At 48.5% G+C, this 14970-nt stretch overlaps 1 protein-coding gene across 1 annotated transcript in view; it reads right to left on the bottom strand.

Moving 5' to 3' along the window:
* Nucleotides 1-14970, bottom strand: part of SNX24 (sorting nexin 24) — a 751934-nt gene that overhangs the window by 12602 nt on the left and 724362 nt on the right. The window lies entirely within an intron of this gene.

The raw sequence follows: 14970 nt of genomic DNA, 5'->3' as shown, positions 1-14970 counted from the left end.
ACATATGTGAGAAGTTGGCCTGATATATAATGTTCACTATTCTAGTGAGCACTTTGTATCAGTCCAAACAACCCTTATGGTGATTGGTTGTAAGTCAACCTTATAGACCAGCTATCCTAGTAGCGTGGATACGAGCAGTCTTCGGGCTAAACTCTAGAGGGCGTGTTAAGCCAGCTGTTATACCATCACATATACCCCTTGAACACCAAGTGAAAGGACACCACACAAGTGTTATGAAAATAAACAGTGTATTTATTTAGATCACAACAGCCCTGTACTCTTTATGAGGACAGGGTACTAAGCACACAACAAAACTCTTACGAAAATACTTTAAGTTGCACAATTTACACAAATGCCCGAGGGGCACGAAAAACCATATACTCTGAAAGTGGAATGCGAAATTACTAGCAGGTAAGTACTGTACTAATAGGCTTTGGAATCGCTAGGACTACGTTACTGAACCTTCAGATTACTAGTAGGAGGCCTAGGGGACTCAGGTGCAGAGTGTGCACTCTCACGCGGGATGCGGGACAAAGTCTATGGGAGCTAGTAAAAGCAAAGTTAGTGTTCTCGGGCGAACCTGACTAGGTAGATCGAAAACGAAAGTGGATCTGGACCCTTGGATAGTGAGGCTATGCTGGGGCACCGAAATGCCGAAGTTACCTAGCCCAGGGGCTGCAGCTGCATAGGTCTGAAAAGACGTCGGGAATCCTCGTTGACGAACCAGGAGCCTGAAGAAAGAAGTTGCTGGCAGGCGACCAGTGAAGAGAGTTCGAGTGATCCAAGCCTGGATCGAAGATGGATGACACCTGAAAGCAGAGGGGACCAAGTTCTTAATCACTAGCCAGTGATTGTGTGGGCACCAGGATGGCACCGGGAGAAGTCACCTCGACCAGGTGAGAGGGCGACGCTGGGCTCTGCAGTCTCACGGACCAGGAGGCGTTCTCGGCGACCAGGATGGAGGTGCGAGCTGTCCCACGATGGTTGATGCTGTCGACGTCGCTGGACCCAGGATTGGGGCAACAAGTCTTGGCAAATTCAAGCCCACGCGGTGGACCTAAAATGGCGTCTGGTGTGGACCAGGAGGGTCCGGGGTGCTCCTCTTTTGGAAGGGAGCAAGGGCCAGTCTGGAGCAACCAGACCAGCAGTGTTGTCGTCGTGGATCGTCGTCGGGAAGGCCACAAGCCAGCGGGCTAGTAGCCAGACAACGCGGTGAGCAGCCAAAAAGCAGAAGGGCCCCACGCAGATCGTGGAGATGCTGGGGGGCTGGACTTCGGTGCTGGAGCTGCTCAGGGTCGGGGCTTCTCGGACCCCAAAGCACTCACCAGAGGATCCCTCGGCGGTCGTGTTGGATAGAAGTCGTGCAGTTCTGATGATGGCCGGTCCCTCGAGGTCTCGTCGCACCTACGGTTCTCAGCTTAGCTGTAGAGGTAGGTAGAGGTCAGAGGTGCCAGGAAAGCCGGGTCTCGTCGAGCTGGTCGGTCGGATTCCTGAGGAAGGACGTGCAGCAAACCGCAGAGTTCTTAGATGGTGCCTGCGGATGCAGGGTGACTACTCCTTACCCACAAGGGAGAAATCTTGTGAAGAAGTCGAGAGTTCCTTTCGTAGAAAGTAGTCTCTTGATTCAAAGATGATCTAATTTGGAAGGGTCCCTGCTCCTGCCTTTATCCTAAAGAAAGGGGTGGGTACGCGACTAGGTCCTGCCCTAGGGGTGGGACCAGGAAGGGGGGTGGTTACACCCCTCTCCCATGCCAGACTTTCCCCAGGCCAGGGGCTGGTGTGCCCCTGGAACTGGTTCTAGCCGGCAGATGCGTAGTGAGCACCGGGGTGCCACTTGCAGTCACCTTCCTGTAAAGCCCTGCCTACCCAGGATACACAAAACTCTGTCTGGGATGGTGCTAGCACCGCCCCTGACAGGAAACCCTTTGTCCAAGCTCTCCTCGCTGGAAGGACTTCCAGCAGCAGGAGGTCAGACTCGTGTCTGTGGTGGCAGCATCCATTTTGTGGAGCTGAGGCTTCAGTTAACTTTAACCGGGGTTCACAGTTACATACATGTCGTGTCCCTCTAGAAGGGTGGAATGCTAACCCCATCGCCAGAATTGGCGAGGGGTTAGTATTCCAATTCGTATGACACCTTACTCGACATGTTTTGATAAAGCAATACCAAAGATAGCATTTAACCGCGAGGATTATAATGCACTTAAGAGTATATGGTATGCGTTATCATGGAACAGCTATTAGGACTTGGTTCCGCAAGCTGCAGACGGGCTCAGCTCATGCCAGAGCACCATCTCACATGATTCCAAGCACTCTGCCTTCAGGATTGTCAAGGCCTGCCATAGGAGTGACTGATAGGAATCTGTGTGTCCATTTTTAGGGTTAGATATAGGTATACTATATCTAAAGCAAAGGGTGATTACACCACCTTGCCCCAGCTGTCGTGCAGCCAGTTGTGTCAGATTTAGATGGCCATCCAGGGGTGGCATAATACATGCTTCAGCCCCTGGTAGGCCCTGGGTACACCTATGCCCTGAGTTACAGGGTCTGATAAGGTGGCCCAGTACCAATTGGTAAATGCACCTAAGGTACACGTTGTAATTTAGTGAGAGAACAACTAGGCTGTGGGTCTGATTGGCAGGCCCACAGCCAGAGAAAGTCATAAACCAGTGAAACAAAAGCAAAAAATCTGGGTGATCATAGGATTGCAGACCCTACTCTCCTACAGGACCCCCCCCCCCAAACTTTGGGACAATAAACTAACCTTGACCAGGTGAGTCTTCTTGCTCTAAGTGGAAATACCTGGAGAGCCCATCTGCATTGCCATGATCAGTGCCAGGTCTATGCTCCACTGTAAAATCCATCCCCTGTAGGGAAATGGACCACCTAAGCAGTTTGGGGTTTTCACCCTTCATCTGATTTAGCCACAAGAGGGGCTTATGGTCGGTCTGAATCTTGAAATGAGTGCCAAACAAGTATGGCCTCAGTTTCTTCAGGGCCCAAACCACAGCAAAGGCCTCCCTCTCAATAGCTGACCAATTTTTCTCACTGGGGGTCAGCCTTCTGCTTATAAAAGCAATGGGCTGGTCTTGACCATCAAAATTCAGTTGAGATAGAACAGCTCCCACACCCAACTCAGAAGCATCTGTTTGGACAATGAATGGTTTGGAGTAGTCTGGACTCTTGAAGATAGGTGCTGTGCACATGGCCTGCTTTAGGTCATCGAATGCTTTTTGACAGCCTGCTGTCCACTGAACCTTTTTTGGCATTTTCTTACTTGTCAGTTCATTAAGTGGAGTCACAATTGATCCATAATTCCTGACAAACTTTCTGTAGTAACCAGTCAGGCCCAAGAAAGCTCGAACCTGAGTCTGGGTGGTTGGAGGAGCCCAGTCCCTGATTGACTGTATTTTGCTCTCCAGTGGCTGAACTTGGCCTCCACCTACAAGGTGGCCCAAGTATACAACCTGTGTCTGCCCTATCTGGCACTTTGTGGCCTTGATAGTGAGACCTGCTGCTTGCAGTGCCTCTAACACTTTCCTCAGGTGGACCAGGTGATCCTCCCAGGTGGAGCTAAAGACAGCTATATCATCTAGATATGCTGCACAGAAGTCATCCAACCCAGTGAGAACATGATTCACCAGCCTTTGGAAGGTGGCAGGTGCATTTTTCAGACCAAAGGGCATTACCACAAATTGATAATGCCCACCAGGGGTTGAAAATGCTGTCTTGGGCTTGGCATCCTCAGCTAACCTGATTTGCCAATACCCAGCTGTCAGGTCAAATGTACTTAAGTAGTTGGCAGAAGCCAATCTATCTATAAGTTCATCTGCCCTTGGTATTGGGTGGGCATCAGTCTTAGTGACTGCATTGAGACCCCTGTAGTCTACGCAGAACCTCATCTCTTTCTTACCACCCTGGGTGTGAGGTTTTGGCACTAGAACTACTGGACTAGCCCAAGGGCTATCTGAGGGTTCAATGACTCCCAACTCCAACATTTTCTGCACTTCTGTTTTGATGCAGTCTCTAACATGATCAGGCTGCCTGTAGATTTTACTCTTAACTGGCAAGCTGTCACCAGTGTCAACCTCATGGGTACACCAATTGGTCTGACTGGGTGTTAGAGAGAACATATGCCTGAAGGATTGAAGAACCTGTTTACAATCCTTCTGTTGATGTTCAGAGAGGCTGCCACAAAAGACAACACCATCCACTGATCCATCATCAGGATTCTGAGTGAGCAGGTCTGGGAGAGGGTCACTCTCTTCCTCCTGTCCCTCATCTATGGCCATGAGCAAGCTCATGTCCTTCCTGTCGACATATGCTTTGAGCCTGTTTACATGGAGCACCCTGTGGGGGCTCCTGGGAGTTCCAAGGTCCACCAGGTAGGTGACCTCTCCCTTTTTCTCAAGGATTGTGTGGGGCCCAGACCATTTGTCTTTGAGTGCTGCTGGGGCCACTGGCTCCAACACCCACACCTTCTGTCCAGGCTGATACACAGTCAGGACAGCCTTTTGGTCATGCCAAGCTTTTTGGAGTTCTTGGCTGGCCTTAAGGTTTTCAGATGCCTTTTCCATATACTCAGCCATCCTGGAGCGGAGACCAAGTACATAGTCCACTATGCTGGTTGCAGGCTTTTTGAGAGGTCTCTCCCATCCTTCCTTAACCAAACACCGGGGTCCTCTCACAGGATGCCCATACAGAAGTTCAAAAGGGCTGAAACCAACCCCCTTCTGTGGGACCTCTCTGTAAGCAAACAAAAGGCAGGGAATCAGGACATCCCATCTACACCTGAGCTTTTCAGGTAGTCCATAAATCATCCCTTTTAGGGTCCTGTTGAATCTTTCAACAAGCCCATTGCATTGTGGATGATAGGGTGTAGTGAACTTGTAGTTGACACCACATTCCTTCCACATAGCAGTTAAGTAGCTTGACATGAAGTTTGCACCTCTGTCAGAGACAACCTCCTTAGGGAAGCCGACTCTGGAGAACATTCCAACTAGGGCTCTTGCCACAACAGGTGCTGTAGTGGTCCTAAGGGGAATAGCTTCAGGATACCTGGTGGCATGATCCACTACCACCAGTATAAACTTGTGCCCTGATGCTGTCTGGGGTTCCATTGGACCAACAATGTCAATCCCCACTCTTTCAAAGGGCACCCCCACCACAGGCATTGGTATAAGGGGGGCCTTTGTTGTGCCACCTGACTTACCACTGGCTTGGCAAGTGACACAGGAGCGACAAAACTCCTTGGTATCCTCATTCATGTGAGGCCAGTGAAAGTGTGAGACAAGTCTGTCCCAAGTCTTTGTCTGGCCTAAGTGTCCTGCTGAGGGAATCTAATGGGCCAAGGTAAGAAGGAAACCTCTCTGAGACAAGGGGATAACCAGCCTCCTGGCCATGCCAGGCTTGGGTTCCTGCCTCAGTGTACAGGAGTCCATTATCCCAGTATACCTTGTGGGTACCTGTGGCGTTCCCAGCAGCCTCAGCAGCAGCCTGCTGTCTGAGGGGTTCAAGGGAAGGGCAGTCTAATTGTTCCTTCCCCAGGTCTTCTCTTGAGGGTCCCCCTGAGCCCAGGAATTCAACTTGATCAAGTTCAAACTCTTTAGGCTCGGTTTCCCTCAGTTCCTGTAGGTCAGCCTCCTCTGAGACTTGATCCTCAACCTGGGGCAAGGGGGAAGGCAATGCCTTAACCCTACTGCTCTTCTTCTTGGAAGGTGGCTGGTCCATTGTTCCAGGATCCAGCACCTGTTCAGTGGGGCATCTTCTGGCCTGTGACCTAGTCACAGCAAGCACATGTGCTGGCAAGCCTAACATCTCCATGTGAGTCCTATGCTCCACTTCTGACCATTGTGATGACTCCAAATCATTGCCCAACAAACAATCCTCTGGGAGGTCTGAACTAACTACAACCTTCTTTTGGCCAATTACCCCTCCCCAGGAGAAAGCAACAATTGCCATACTGTGACTGGTAGTGACATTGCTTGCATTGGTCACCAGGAAATCTGTACCTGGCATGATCTGTCCAGGGTCCACAAAGTTAGGTGTCACCATGGTGACACTGGCACAAGTGTCCCTGTAGGCCTGAGCCATCTTGCCATTGATAAAAGGTGTCTGTCTGTATTTGCTAAAAGTATCGGGACTGACATCAGGGGATATATCCACATCCCCTGTACAGACAAGGACAGCCTGAGTGAGTGTGCCAACTGAGTTGTCATACCCCTCAGAACCCAAGGTTAACCCAACTAGTCCCTTGGGAGGTGCACTACTACTGCTGGCTGTACTAGGGGGCACAGGTGCCTTAGGGGCTGCAGTAGTAGGAGTCTGCCCTCCTTTCTTGGCGCACTCACTAAACCAGTGAGTTTTACTTTTACAGTATTGGCACCACCTTTTAGATTGGCCTTCTTGATTTTTCTTTTTCTGGGAAGCCTGACCCCCACCCTCTTTGGGTTGTTGGGGACCTGTTGAAGACTTCTGGTCATTTTGTTCACCTTTGGTATCTTTACCTTTCTGGTCTGCTTTCTTCTGACCACCCTGGTTCTGGCCCTGGTTTTGCTTAACTCTTGTTCTGACCCATCTGTCTGCCTTCTTTCCCAATTCTTGGGGAGAGGTCAGATCTGAGTCAACAAGATGCTGATGCAACAACTGGTTCTGACAATTGTTTAAAATCTGTTCCCTCATGATCAGATTATACAATCCTGTGTAATCAGTAACCTTACTGCCCAGCAACCAGCCCTCCAAAGCCTTAGTGGCACAATCTACGAAATCAGACCAATCCTGAGACTGAGTTTTCTGGGTATCCCTGAACAGCAACCTGTACTGCTCAGTGGTTAGGCCAAACCCATCTATCAGTGTATTCTTCAGGACTTGGTCATTGTTAGCATCCTCAACTCTAGTAGTGAGGAGCTTGTCTCTTCCTTTACCTTCAAAGGAGAGCCACAAGATAGCTGCCCACTGACTCTGGGGGACACACTGTACAGTGCAAGCCCTCTCCAAAGCAGTTATCCATTTGTGGATGTCATCCCCTTGTTTAAAGGGGGGCACTATCTTACTCAGGTGCCTAGTGTCTAAACTCATGTTTTCTCTTGGGAGAATGCTGCCACCAGTGGGATTTGTCCCACTCAATTCTTGCTCTCTAGCAAAGGCAAGCCTCTCTTTGGCCAGGGCAAGTTCTTCCCTTTCAATCCTCAGATTGACTTCCCTCACCTTTGCTTCATACACTCTCCTCTGAGGGGATGTCATCCCTCTGTGAGAAGAGGTCTGAGAGCCATTGGTTCGAATGGATCTGTTAGAGCCTCTGGATAGAGACCTAACTCGTCCATTCCCAATGTTAAGCTGGCCTGAGAGGGGCCCCAGGGGTCTCCTAGTACCATTCTCATGCCTGCTTAAGTTGTCCCTAGTTAGCTGGCTAACTACTTCTGGACCTTTGTCTGCCTCGTCCTCAGATGGCTCTAGATCCTCATCCTCCTCTTCACCTTCTGCAGAGAGATGGATAAGGTCAGGGTAACCTAAGGTTCCTTCTAGGGGGGGCATGTTCCCATCTGGATTAGAAGGGTCTGGGTTACCAGCCCTCCTGGCATCATAAGTCTCTAAGAGACCAATGAGGAATGGGATTGTAGGGTTAGAACCCTGTTTTAGCTTCCTGGAGGTACACACTTGTCTCATCTCCTGGAAGCTAAGAGCAGCATATCTGGAAGTGACCTGTGGAGGGTCCACTGACACAAGGGGAGACTCAGAGTTTCCTCCTTTGTCTGACATGCTGATTCTAGTGTGGTGTAAGTGATGCACCTACCTACACTATTTGTTTGCCTACTGATCCCTTGCTAAGAGTTGTAGCCAAGGTGTGCTAAGCCTTGAGGAGCTACAACAGCTGGTTCAGTAGAACTCAGAGTATTCTAAGCTAAGTTATATGTACCTGGAGTACTTATGTGATCTTTCACAAGATATTCTTAGGATACGTGTGGTAAAACAACAGCAAGCTCAAATCCCAACCGCTGCTCACCAATGTGAGAAGTTGGCCTGATATATAATGTTCACTATTCTAGTGAGCACTTTGTATCAGTCCAAACAACCCTTATGGTGATTGGTTGTAAGTCAACCTTATAGACCAGCTATCCTAGTAGCGTGGATATGAGCAGTCTTCGGGCTAAACTCTAGAGGGCGTGTTAAGCCAGCTGTTATACCATCACATATACCCCTTGAACACCAAGTGAAAGGACACCACACAAGTGTTATGAAAATAAACAGTGTATTTATTTAGATCACAACAGCCCTGTACTCTTTATGAGGACAGGGTACTAAGCACACAACAAAACTCTTACGAAAATACTTTAAGTTGCACAATTTACACAAATGCCCGAGGGGCACGAAAAACCATATACTCTGAAAGTGGAATGCGAAATTACTAGCAGGTAAGTACTGTACTAATAGGCTTTGGAATCGCTAGGACTACGTTACTGAACCTTCAGATTACTAGTAGGAGGCCTAGGGGACTCGGGTGCAGAGTGTGCACTCTCACGCGGGATGCGGGACAAAGTCTATGGGAGCTAGTAAAAGCAAAGTTAGTGTTCTCGGGCGAACCCGACTAGGTAGATCGAAAACGAAAGTGGATCTGGACCCTTGGATAGTGAGGCTATGCTGGGGCACCGAAATGCCGAAGTTACCTAGCCCAGGGGCTGCAGCTGCATAGGTCTGAAAAGACGTCGGGAATCCTCGTTGACGAACCAGGAGCCTGAAGAAAGAAGTTGCTGGCAGGCGACCAGTGAAGAGAGTTCGAGTGATCCAAGCCTGGATCGAAGATGGATGACACCTGAAAGCAGAGGGGACCAAGTTCTTAATCACTAGCCAGTGATTGTGTGGGCACTAGGATGGCACCGGGCGAAGTCACCTCGACCAGGTGAGTGGGCGACGCTGGGCTCTGCAGTCTCACGGACCAGGAGGTGTTGTCGGCGACCAGGATGGAGGTGCGAGCTGTCCCACGATGGTTGATGCTGTCGACGTCGCTGGACCCAGGATTGGGGCAACAAGTCTTGGCAAATTCAAGCCCACGCGGTGGACCTAAAATGGCGTCTGGTGTGGACCAGGAGGGTCCGGGGTGCTCCTCTTTTGGAAGGGAGCAAGGGCCAGTCTGGAGCAACCAGACCAGCAGTGTTGTCGTCGTGGATCGTCGTCGGGAAGGCCACAAGCCAGCGGGCTAGTAGCCAGACAACGCGGTGAGCAGCCAAAAAGCAGAAGGGCCCCACGCAGATCGTGGAGATGCTGGGGGGCTGGACTTCGGTGCTGGAGCTGCTCAAGGTCGGGGCTTCTCGGACCCCAAAGCACTCACCAGAGGATCCCTTGGCGGTCGTGCTGGATATAAGTCGTGCAGTTCTGATGATGGCCGGTCCCCCGAGGTCTCATCGCACCTACGGTTCTCAGCTTAGCTGTAGAGGTAGGTAGAGGTCAGAGGTGCCAGGGAAGCCGGGTCTCGTCGAGCTGGTCGGTCGGATTCCTGAGGAAGGACGTGCAGCAAACCGCAGAGTTCTTAGATGGTGCCTGCGGATGCAGGGTGACTACTCCTTAGCCACAAGGGAGAAATCTTGAGAAGAAGTCGAGAGTTCCTTTCGTAGAAAGTAGTCTCTTGATTCAAAGATGATCTAATTTGGAAGGGTCCCCGCTCCTGCCTTTATCCTAAAGAAAGGGGTGGGTACGCGACTAGGTCCTGCCCTAGGGGTGGGACCAGGAAGGGGGTGGTTACACCCCTCTCCCATGCCGGACTTTCCCCAGGCCAGGGGCTGGTGTGCCCCTGGAACTGGTTCTAGCCGGCAGATGCGTAGTGAGCACCGGGGTGCCACTTGCAGTCACCTTCCTGTAAAGCCCTGCCTACCCAGGATACACAAAACCCTGTCTGGGATGGTGCTAGCACCGCCCCTGACAGGAAACCCTTTGTCCAAGCTCTCCTCGCTGGAAGGACTCCCAGCAGCAGGAGGTCAGACTCGTGTCTGTGGTGGCAGCATCCATTTTGTGGAGCTGAGGCTTCAGTTAACTTTAACCGGGGTTCACAGTTACATACATGTCGTGTCCCTCTAGAAGGGTGGAATGCTAACCCCGTCGCCAGAATTGGCGAGGGGTTAGTATTCCAATTCGTATGACACCTTACTCGACATGTTTTGATAAAGCAATACCAAAGATAGCATTTAACCGCGAGGATTATAATGCACTTAAGAGTATATGGAATGCGTTATCATGGAACAGCTATTAGGACTTAGTTCCGCAAGCTGCAGACGGGCTCAGCTCATGCCAGAGCACCATCTCACATGATTCCAAGCACTCTGCCTTCAGGATTGTCAAGGCCTGCCATAGGAGTGACTGATAGGAATCTGTGTGTCCATTTTTAGGGTTAGATATAGGTATACTATATCTAAAGCAAAGGGTGATTACACCACCTTGCCCCAGCTGTCGTGCAGCCAGTTGTGTCAGATTTAGATGGCCATCCAGGGGTGGCATAATACATGCTTCAGCCCCTGGTAGGCCCTGGGTACACCTATGCCCTGAGTTACAGGGTCTGATAAGGTGGCCCAGTACCAATTGGTAAATGCACCTAAGGTACACGTTGTAATTTAGTGAGAGAACAGCTAGGCTGTGGGTCTGATTGGCAGGCCCACAGCTAGAGAAAGTCGTAAACCAGTGAAACAAAAGCAAAAAAATCTGGGTGATCATAGGATTGCAGACCCTACTCTCCTACAACATATATATTTATATCTCTACTAAAATTGCAAGCAAGAGCATCCAATGGCTGTGATACGCTTGGTGACCCAGAAACACCTGATTTTAATGAAGCCATCACCTCCAAAAACTTGTTCCCCAAAATACCGGTGACGTAAGGTTTTGATGTCTCCCAGAGGAGGATGCTTGCCATCCCTAAGGTACGTAAGTCTCCTGTGACCTACCATCTCCTTGAAACCATTTTGGATCTCTTTGGTACAAGAACCATTTTAATGACTAACAAACAGTCCTGGTGCCGATGACATCTGCATAGCAATGGGATATTTTCATTCCCATATGTGAGCATCAGCCTGCGGGGCCTACAGCGTGGTTTTAAGTGCTACCATTTGACAGAGAAGGGCTGCCGCACATGCAACCAGGGATCAAAACCATTAATGTAAGCCCAAAAGGAACCTCACAAAGCTATAAATGTAAGGCAACAGATGGATAGTGGTTGTGACCAAAGTAACTGTAGAAAGTTCTCAATAGCAAGGATGGAATTCTCTGGGACTTGAAAGGTCTTGAGTTGACTCTCTATAATGTCGAGCCTGTATCTGAGATCATCTGTGATGGGAAATTAGGTCTTTACGTGCAGTCCTCGATTTCAGAGATATGGTAAATGGCAGAAACAAGAATCATGTAACTAAGACCCTAGAACTTTTCACTGAAGTACACAGTTTATCTGGAAGAATCTTATTACTGGTGTCCGCAAGCAATACCTGATCGTTAATGGGTGTGTTCAACTGTCTGGGGCCCTGCGAGGAGTTGATACAAGAGACTAGGTAAGAGGTACCTGCTGCAAAATGTAGCCACCGTCTGCATGATCTCGCAAAGTACTGTTTATGAAGATTAGGTAGTGCTACACCCTCGAGCAATGAGCGTTAAAGCTCAGAAACGTTATAATACCACCATCAAAGCAAAGTTACTGGACCTACATGTAAATCATCTTTAAGTACTCAATGCCTAGGTGGCCCTAGGATGAAACCTAAATAGTCAGTAGTAGGTCACAGATCTGCTTGTGTGGCCATGTCCAGCACAGTACTCACAATGTTGACTGGCTCCCCGTCAACAAGAGAATCACCTTCCGTCTCCTCACCCACGCACAACCAAGGCCCGAGCTACCTCAACAACCGCCTCAACTTCTACGCTCCCAAACGCCACCTCCGATCGACCAACCACGCCCTCGCCGCCGTCCCCCGCATCCGAAGAGCGACAACAGGAGGAAGGTCCTTCTCCTACCTGGCCGCCAAGACCTGGAACTCCCTCCCTCCCGACCTGCGCCTGACCCAAGACCACCTCTCCTTCAGGAAGAAGCTCAAGACCTGGCTGTTCGAGCAGTAGCAGCACCCCCCCCCCAAGCGCCTTGAGACCCTCCGGGTAAGTAGTGCGCTCTACAAATGTCTTTGATTGATTGATTGATTGATTGATAAATGGGTGTGTTAAACAGTGCTTCATTTGAAGATGAAAAAAAAGAAGGATATGTGATGGGGCCCACAGTTTTGTTCAAATCCCGTTGCTGGGGCAATTGAGGGCCACAGTGTCGAATGCCAAGCCTACATAGCCTTGATTCCACCTCATGCCTCTTTAATCCACCACCAGACACTGCCTGCCTCTTGGTCTCACTCTAGCACAAAGTAAAGGCTTTTCAGCAGGGATAAAATCTCAAAATCAACATTCAGTTTACAAGAAAACAATTATTATTGAACGAGCTGATGCCTTTTACACTACGTTTTACATGATTTTGCATAATTTACATAGATCCACTCACTAATTTTGAAAATGCATGCAAATACAGCCCATGATCAGTGATCACACTCGGCAACTCTGGGCATTAGCTTGCCTCATCTTCACTAACGGCCCCACCAGACTGCCGGGGATGCCTGGTCTCACCCTGGAGATACCCATTAAGGGACCATCTCTCAGGGAAGCCAGGAAGGGTTTCGCAGCGGTCGAAGCGCCTTGGGACCCTACGGGTAAGTAGTGCGCTATATAAATGCCTATACATTTACATTTACATTTACATTCTCAAAACTATCAGTAACCATCGCAGTTATTCCGGTTCTCTATAGCAACATTTGTATTACACCAATTACTACTTTATCGATGTGTGAACTATTTAAGCACACATTGACCTTGCCAATAAATACTTAGATAAAGATGTCCACAGTGCGTTAACAGTTTGTGGTCCGCCTAAAGGTAGAAATATGTGTAATATTGCCCTAACCACTATTCATAGTAAGTATCAACACTCTGGTGTCGAGCTCCTTTGTAAGCAAGGCCACATTTTTTTATCTAAGTTTTAACTGGCAAGCACAATTGGCTTGGCCAAAGGTATCGACTCGTCCAATAATAATTAATTGCATTATTGTAGACTGAATGTAGGTTTTGTGGATTTATGCCTGCTCAGTGCCGCCTTTCTTGTGCATTAGTTTATGCCCAGATTCTGTCAGGGTCACACTGACTTCCCATGCCACTGCATGTCTTTTTCCCATTCTTGCAGGTTCTTTTTATCCCTGTTATTTCCCTTTGTCTCTCTTGTTTCGTCTTTCTCATCCCACTTCTTTCCCCTTTCATGTTTTTCTCTCTCTTGCTCCAAGATTGTTGAGGAAAAATAAGTGTTGGTCTCTAAAAACGAGTGTTAGTGAGACCCACCTTTAACCACAGGCTCTTATTAGGCACTAGGTGAGTTTTAACGCTTTATTTCACCTGAGGTTCCAACAACCTAGGTCAGTAACAATAAGAGTAAGCAATGCACCTCGGCCAGTACTACCAAAAAGATGGTCTAGACGGCATTGGTAGAAGAGTTATCATTTCAAAACATGGGCTAAGCAAACATAAGCCAACTTTCTACTTCCTTGTAGATGACGCCCAAATAGATACAACACAGCGTACATGAGCAGGAAGACCTCAAAAGTGCTCCACTTGTGGAATAATAAAAGTAATCAAACATATCTCAAAAAGAACAAGTAAATGAGACGCAAGAGAAGATCACTTGCTAGGCTATCACAGAAGACCAAGAAGACCAAGGACTTGTCACAGGAATCTAGAAATGGAGCACACACCCAACAACATTAACATTTATTAGCAGTAGTGATTTCTATGCTCTTATCTGAAATGCTGTTTCTGTCTTATCCCGGGCCGATAATGAAGAACAAGCAAGGAGACAAAGGAAGGATACAAAACAGGTCAGAGCTGCAGTATTTTGGTGTCATGGGTGTTCTAAGGGGATGTATGTCACTACCACACACACTTTTACAACGCGTACCATTACAACGCGGTTGTAACAACGCAAGTCGTTACAACGACTTGCGTTGGGGGGGGCGCAAATTTAAAAAATATAATTTACTATTCCAACACCAGTCCCCGTGGATAGTAGAAAAGGTGTTGGGATAGTAAATTAAATGACTTATTATCCTTTAGCGCCACCCAGCGCAATTCGTTGTAACAACTTTCGTTGTTATAACCGCGTGGTAATGGTACTTCGTTGTAACGCTCGCGTTGTAAACGTTGTATACCGTTCTAAGGCCCTTCAATGGCCAGAAGGGATTGACCAGTCTCAGTAGGAGGAGAAAGAGGACATACATAGAAAAAGTGTTTTTATTAACAACATTCTTGGGCATTTCCCAGTCATTGCAGGATTGATTTCGCATGTGGAATAAGAATTGAAAAAAGCTTCTTTGAAATAATATCAAATATTGTGTGTGGAATTTAACGTCTAGGACCACCATATCTGTAATAGCTCCGGGATAGGACACAGTGAGGAGAATAAGAAGAGAGGCAAATGCAAAAGGGCAGAGTTACCAGTAAGTTTGAGGAGCGGACGTGGATCTCAGAGGAGGGTGGAGCTTGGGGTTAAAAACCCAAGAGCAACCCGATAGATGTAATTTTCTTTCCTCTCTTCTGAAAAGGAACTCCAGAAACCCATGCCCACCATTACAACGACTCATATACCACTAGAGCCATTGCTGATCAAGAAAAGAAAGCAACCAAAACGGCCAGACAGAGCCTCAGAGCCTGTAGTCAGGGCGTAGACTGTCTCAACAATTTGCACCGGAATACGTTAAACAGAACCCTTCAACCCCCACCTCCCCCAAAAGAAACAACTCTTCTAGTGTTTATAAGACAGTGACCTCCAAAGAAACAATGAATCAATTTGTGCAAGGTTCATTGATTTAATGAGTCATACAGATGGTGCCAAGTAGGTATGAAGCAATGGTACTATAAAGTATG

Source organism: Lissotriton vulgaris, chromosome 3_1 (assembly GCF_964263255.1).
Source record: "Lissotriton vulgaris chromosome 3_1, aLisVul1.2, whole genome shotgun sequence".
Taxonomy (NCBI): Eukaryota; Metazoa; Chordata; class Amphibia; order Caudata; family Salamandridae; genus Lissotriton; species Lissotriton vulgaris.
This window is presented reverse-complemented; position numbering and strand designations above follow the sequence as displayed.